General features: G+C 45.5%; 1 long non-coding RNA gene across 1 annotated transcript; it reads right to left on the bottom strand.

Annotated features, from left to right (window-relative positions):
- Positions 1–801: 801 nt before the first annotated feature.
- Positions 802–7,252, bottom strand: LOC110585951. Its single transcript, XR_002480686.1, has 3 exons — positions 6,979–7,252; positions 5,215–5,354; positions 802–2,383 (listed from the first exon to the last, which is right to left on the bottom strand). It is a non-coding gene; the product is annotated as an uncharacterized LOC110585951 (long non-coding RNA).
- Positions 7,253–7,575: the final 323 nt, after the last annotated feature.

Here is a 7,575-nt window from a genome sequence, read left to right as displayed (position 1 = left end):
ACAGACATTATCACTAAGGGCATGAGAACACGTGCACACGTATGCAAGAGTTTCTACAGAGTTTATCCCAACCAGGGGAACTGCTGGGTCATGTTCAGCTTTGCAAGATGGTGCCAAATGGATTTCCAAAGAGACGGCACTAATTTGCAGTCCCGGCAGCGAGGGATGGGTGTTCTGATCGCTTCGCATGCGCACCTACAGATGGTCATACCAGTGGTTAGGGACCGCTAATGGACAGAAAAGCAATTGCTGCCTCTTCTCAGCCTGATGTTTCGCAGCTGGGCTTATGGTGCGATGTGTCCGAGTGGCTGAGTTCTGTTCAAAGGAATGTGAGTGGAAGGGTGTGCACCAGGGAAACGTCCCAGGGGTGGGCACACACGTGCTTTTTCCCTTTCAGCTGCATGGGGTTGGAACCACAGCAGCAAAAACATCCCCAGCAAAAAGCCAAGAAACAGAAACAAGCATAGCTCGGGAGGCAGGTGTGGCAGACGGCAGAGCACTAATTTGGTGAGGAACCTGCTCTCTCAGCACGTGGAAGAAATCTACTTGAGCAAGGACACCTGCAACGGACGAGTGATTTTAAAACAGATCAACGGTGATTGTGTCAAGTCCAACAAATTCTCTGGTGTCTTTGCCAGCCGGCTGAGCATTCCTCTCATTAGGACAGCTAGGCTTCTTACTTCTTACTTATTTTTTTTTAAGATTTTATTTATTTGAGAGAGAGAGCGAGAGAGAACCAGCAAGGGAAGGGGCAGAAGGAGAAGCAGGATCCTTGCTGAGCAGGGAGCCCAACACAGGACTCGATCCCAGGACTCTGGGATCATGACCTGAGCCAAAGGCAGACGCTTAGCCCACTGAGCCCCCCAAGTGCCCAAGAGCCAGCCTTCTTACTTCGGGCAATCTTGTGCATCTCAACGGTGTTGGGCACAGCTCTCATGTCTCATTTTCAAACACGACTGGTCAACGTTTTTTGCTTCTTGATGGTTTTTGCTGGTTCCTCCTCTGAGAAGCCCAAGTCTTGTCTTTTGTTCTTCTAGAGGTGATAACATGGTAGTGATGGAACGTAAGTATATGCAGATACGTGTTTATACAGAGTCGTAGACTTCCATAACTACACTACATACGGATAATATGACTATGCATACCTATTTAGAAACAGGGCGATTTTAGGGATTCTTCAGAATCTGGCTTTCTTTCATAGCAGGACTTTTTACATTATCTAGTGAGCCGCAAGTTTTGAGGTAGATAGATTTGTGTCCTGGTAATGAAGAGAATGTTGCCAGATGTATTTTATGTGGGTGTCATCCACGTGCCTTAGAAACTTATAATCAGAAGAATTCCAGAAATTGAAAATACTTTAATGTCTTTGTAATTGGATAATTCTTAGAAATATCCAGTGTCTAGACCAGCATGGTCAGTTCTACAGAATTCTGTGCAGTTATGGGAAAATGTTCCAAGCAATGAGGTACAATAGGGTGGCTGCTGAGCACTGCAAATGTGGCTCATTTGACCAAAGAAGTGACTTGTAAATTTTATTTTATTTTAAATAATTTCAATTTCAATTTCATTAGCCACAGGGGTCAGGTTGCTATCATGTTAGATAATACATCTCTAGAACCTTCCCACTCAACATGTGGACCATCATCATCAGCAATGGAGGTTCCCTGTTCTCATTGGAGCCCATTTGCTCTCAGAGGACAAGCTGGGTGCCATGATGGCCAGAACAACGTGGTCAAGGAGGCCACATGGACCAGTGGTAATGAAGCTCTTTTCACAAAGACAGCAATGTCCGGCTCCAGACGTTGGCCACTAAGTTCAACATTGGGTTGTCCTTATTCATCTCCAACCCAGACACAGGTAGGGGCTTTCGTTAGAGGGACATCGAAGGTACAGGCCTCCAGCTATGTTGATGCACAATGCAGATGTCATCCGATGGCTTGGGTGTTGACCATGACCCCATGACAAGATACCGGGAGGGTCCTGCCACCCTCTGGTCAAACTTCCTTTTCTGCAGACCCCAAGCCATTTAGAAGGACTCATGTGGATTTCCTCTCCAAATGGTTCCAGCCTGGTTGGGCGACTGCCAGTAGACATCACTGCATTTCATTATGGGGAGCCCTCTGCCCACTGTACCTAGGAGGGGGGCCCAGGGAAGTGACGTCTGCCAGTGGCGGGACCCTGGGAAAGATGATGGGATTTTGTGAGCTGTGAGACACTTGTTCACATTTAGAGAATATTTCTAAAATAGTAAATTGGGTGAGTCCTCCGTTCTATATATTCTAGGATGACGGCAGACCCCAAGGAATAATTGTGCAGTGAGGCCAGTGGTTTGGGTGGTGAAGGCCGTTGCATGTCTGTACATACGTATTTCTGCACAGTTGCCCTGTTGGAAGAATACAAGTGTTTAGAAATGTAAGTATAAGAGAGAAGCAATTGTTGGTTGATGGTAGCTGGGGGTCGGGGAAGTTTAGGGGAAAGAAAATCCCCATTATGGATCCTGAAATGTTGACAGGTATTACAATAAATAGGTAAAGGCACAACTCTCTCTTTACCTTGGACCCCAAAACTCAGCGGGAACTATCATTTAAAAAGAGGGCACTTGTCGGGATGAGCATTGGGTGTTGTATGCATGTGATGAATCACTGAATTCTACTCCAGAAACCAATATTGCATGGTACGTTAACTAACAAAATTTAAATTAAAAAAGAAAAAAATCAAGTTCGCTGTAATAAATTTTTTAAAATTAATAAATAGCGCTCATCAGAAAGAAATAAAAGTACATTGGGAAGGGACTTTAAATTCAAATTAGTGAGTGAAAGAAGGCAATCGGAAAAGGCTCCATCCTGTATGATCGCAACTCTATGATATTCTAGAAAAGGAGAAACTATGGAGACGGTAAAAAGGTCAAGGGTTGCCAGGGGTGGGGGAAGGGAGATATGAACAGGTGGAGCACAGGGGATTTTTAGCTCAGGGCAACTACTCTGTGTCACACACCGATGGACACATGCCACTGAGTATTTGCCCAAACCCACAAAATGTGCGCTCCCAAGAGTCATCCCTAATGTAAACTACGGACTCGCGGTGATAATCATGCATCAATGTGGGTTCATCTATTTTAATTTTACAAGTGTCCCATGCTGGTGCGGGATGTTCATAGGAGGGCAGGCTCTTCATGGGTGGAGGCAGGGGGTATATGGGAACTCTCTGTACCTTCCACTTAATTATACTGTGAACCTAAAACTGCTCTAAAAACTAAAGTCTATTTTTTTAAAAAGTGCATGGATATAAAATTTTGTTGCAGAGCTATGCTCCCAAGCACAAGGTGAGGGAATATAATGGTTGGGGTGCCGCTTGCTTTTAGTTTCCAAATGGAAAAGGGCCAGGTCAGTATTGATGGAGAATCAGGAGCATTCTGCAAAAACCATCATCTACTTAGGTTGGTCTGAGAATTGTGGACAGAGTGGGAAAGGAGCAGGCTGAGCCAGCAGAAGGCTCGGCTGTAAACGAGGGGAGCTCCTCTGATGGCCCTGGGCAAACAGGGTCTCCTGGAGGGTTTGTAGGGTTCGAGTACTGCTAAGTTAGGACGGGGAGTCAGGTTTGCAGTAAGCACAGCAATGGCTTGAGCCCAGGTGGACACAGCCCGGGGGAAAGAAACAGAAATTCATGGAGATATCAGGGCTGCAAGACAACGGTGTTGGGCAAAAACCATTAGCAGGGGAGGGGGTCTCACACTGCTTTCACTTCCAAATTATGAATTTGTAGGAGGGAGGCATATGGAGGGAGTCAGCAGATTATCAAAGTATGTGGCTATCCTGTTGAACTGCTAAGCAATAAAAACAAAACCCATGCAGTCGTCGCTGAAGAATGTGGACAGCCTGCAATACCATGCACACAGCTGCAGGATGGAGCCACTGATGCTTCCAGAAGCGCCCAGAGCCAGCACCCAGGCTCCTCAAAACTGCCGCGCCCCAGAGGATTCCATTACCCACCGAGAACACTCGCCTGGGGGAGAAGGGGCAGCTTCCCCACTCGGGCCAGAGGGCTCCTATTGAATAGTTTGACCCACCAGTGAATGCAAAACCATCTCAGGGGGAAAAAAACCCTCAATTTTAAAAATGTCTTATGGATGCTGTAGCCCCCTGTGAACCTCATGCTGCTCTCGCCAATCTGAGACCTGATGTCAGAGCCTGAAAATCCTGCTCAGCGTCTGAGGTTTAGACATCTTAATAAAAGTCACTTATCTTGACCTCCCAGTTAACAGACCACAGGTATTTAGAATATTGTGCAAGAAAATCCTGTGCACATTTGCACTGGGCTCTGCTCAGATGCAGTAAAACCAAAGACCTGTCTAGACAGGGCGTCCTCGGATTTTGCTGCAGGTCAGTGATTCCTGAAATAGTTTAATCCTTTCATGGAGATTGCGGGAATGAACTTTTCCCTGGAACCACACGCGGTCCAGCTATTGTGTGGTGCTATGCTTGCTTTGTGTTCTTTGGGCTATATACTAGTTAGGGTTCTCCAGAGAGAGGAGCAACAAGAGATCAAGAGAGGTAGAGATACAGACACAGATAAAGATACAGAAATCTCTATATCCTTATCTGTATCTCTTCATTTTATCTGTATCTATCTATCAATCTATCCATCCATCCATCCACCCATTATTTATCTGACCTATATATCCATCCATCACCTATCATCTATCTATCTAACCATCCATCCATCCTTACATCTATCTGTCCATCCATCCCTATGTCCATCTGTCTATCATTATTCTACCTATCTATCCATCCATCCATCTATCCATCCCTATGTCTATCTATCTATCCATCCATCATATCTATCTATCTATCATCTATCTATCCATCCATCCATCCCTATGTCTATCTATCCATCCATCCATCCAACCATCCATCCATCCAACCATCCATCCATCCATCCATCCATCCATCATATCTATCTATATCTATCTATCTATCTATCTATCTATCTATCTATCTATCTATCCATCCTTCCATCTATGCATCCCTATGTCTGTCCATCCATCCATCCATCCATCCACCCATCATCATATCTATCTATCTATCTATCTATCTATCTATCTATCTATCTTTCTATCCATCCATCCATCCATCATATCTCTCTATCTATCCATCTATCTATCTGTCTACCTACATAGAGAGAGACAGAGAGATTTATTTTAAGGAACTGGCTCACATGATTTTGAGGGCCAGCAAGTCCAAAATCCACAGGGCAGGCCAGCAGGCTGGAAATTGAGCTAAGAGTTGATGTTGAAGGCTTCAGTCCAAAGTCCACAGGCAGCATGCTGGAAACTCAGGTGGAATTTCTATGGTGTGCTGCAGAGACAGAATTCCTTCTTTGTTGGGTGACCCCGAGTCTATTTTTTCTTAAGTCCTTCAACGGATTTGGTGAGACCCACCCACACTGTGGTAGGCAATCCACTTAATGCCAAGCCTACTAATATAAATGTTCATCTCATCTGAAAAATATCTCCTCAGGGACATGTAAACCAATGTTTGACCCACACTGGGCACCATAGCCCATTATCCATCACAGGCCATATTGAAACAAAACCACTTGAACAGTCCCGTCTGATGGCCTGACCCATGGGTACATCCCAAAGGCGAGTCATGCCAGCTCAATGGTACATCCCTCTGAGTTGAGTTGCAGACAAATAAAAGCAATCATTGTTTAGACGTCAGGAGGACAGAGCCAGCAACCATTTTCTCCACCTGTTCCCCTTCTTGTCCCCCAGGTCCCAGAGCTCAGTGGCTGGAAGTCTTAGCTATGAAAGTAGGCTGCATAGGTGAAATGCCGTGTGCTTCTTCTCCTTAACTTCTTAACTTTCTAGAAGCCTTTTGTCCTCCCTCAATGTTAATCTCCTCATCCAAAAAAGAAGGCCCTAAGAGCCTCCACACCCAGGAGCATTGAGGTCTTTAAATGTAGTCCTTTTAGAACACTGTGCCTGACACACAGGAGATACCCAGTGAATACCAGCTGTTGTTGCAGACACATTTCTGACTTGCAGGGACCAGAACCAGTCTGGTTGATGTGAGCAGGAAGGAAATGTGACTTCCCAGCCATTCCCAACCATCATGGGAAAGAAATGGGGTATTGCTTTCCTACAAATAGGAAAGAAGAGAAGCATCCAGAATATTACTCAGGCATAAAAAGAATGAGATCTTGCCATTTGGGACAACATGGAGGGAGCTAGAAGGTACTATGCTAAGCAAAATGAGAAAGACAAATACCATATGATTTCACCTTATAGATGGAATCTGAAAAACAAAACACAGGAATAAACAAACAAAAAGCAGAAACAGACCCATAAATGCAGAGGACAAATAGGTGGTTGCCAGAGTGAAGGAGGTGGGGAGTTGGGCAAAATGGGAGAAGCAGAGTGAGAGGTACAGAATGCCAGTTATGGAATGAAAAGTCACGGGGATGAAAGGCAGAGCACAGGGAATATAGTCCGTGGTATTGGAATAGTGTTGGATGATGCAGGTGGTGTCTACACACATGGGGAGCACAGCACAATGTGTAGACTTGTCAAATCACTATGGCATGCACCTGAAATTAATGTAACATGGTGTGTCAGCTGTACTTCTATAAAAACAGAGATGTGAACACAGACCCTATTAAAGGGAATGAATGAGCCCTGAGAAGGGTCGGAGGACCAGGATGCATGGTTCACAGATGGAAATGATGGCCCCAGGGTCCATAAAATAAAGGCAAACACCCGTAGCTCGTGGGGCTTTTGATCGGAAGCCACACAGCTCCCCCCATCATCTTCAGCCCCCATGATGTCAGGACTGGACCCCACGTGGACTCTTCCTCTGGCATCCCCAGAAGAACCAGGTCTCCCCCTGCCAGCATGCAGATGGGAAGATGCGCTCTTCTGCTGTGACTGGTGCACGTCAAAGCTCATCTCTGGGCCTCATGCAATAACAGCAGATCTACCTGGAAGAATCTGGCTCAGGTGAGGATCCCAGATGCCAAGAATCCTGGGACATGGAGCATTCGCTTCCCGTCTTCTTGTCCGGGCAGCCAAGTTGGGAGGTCCTCCAGCTTGCAGACAGCAGATGGTGGGACATCACAGCCTCCATGATCATGTGAGCCAATTCCCTAGAAAAGATCTCTTCCTACATATATATCCAATCGGTTCTGTTTCTCTGAAGACCCCTGACTAAAGCGAGTCATCTAGACCAGGAGTTGGGAACTAATGACCCATGAGCCAAATCTTATGAGCTGCCTGGTGTAGGTCAGCTAAGATTAATTCATTCCTTGTTTTAAATGGTTGGGCAAAAGTCAAAAGAAGAATCTTCTGTGACACCTGAAAATTACGTGAAATTCAAGTTTCTGTGTCCATAAATAAAGTTTTATTGGAACACAGCCATGCCCCTGGGTTATGTATTGTCTATATCCATTTACCCGCTCACAGGGCAGAGTTGACGCTGCAGCAGAGACCATACGTATGGCAAACAAAAGCCAAGAATATCTACCCTTTTTACAGAAAAAGATTGCCGAGCCATGCTCTACAGCTTTGAGCAGAAGTCA

The sequence above is a fragment of the Neomonachus schauinslandi genome, chromosome X (assembly GCF_002201575.2).
Source record: "Neomonachus schauinslandi chromosome X, ASM220157v2, whole genome shotgun sequence".
Lineage (NCBI taxonomy): Eukaryota > Metazoa > Chordata > Mammalia > Carnivora > Phocidae > Neomonachus > Neomonachus schauinslandi.
Note: the sequence above shows the minus strand (reverse complement) of the source record. Positions and strands in the feature narration are given on the sequence as shown.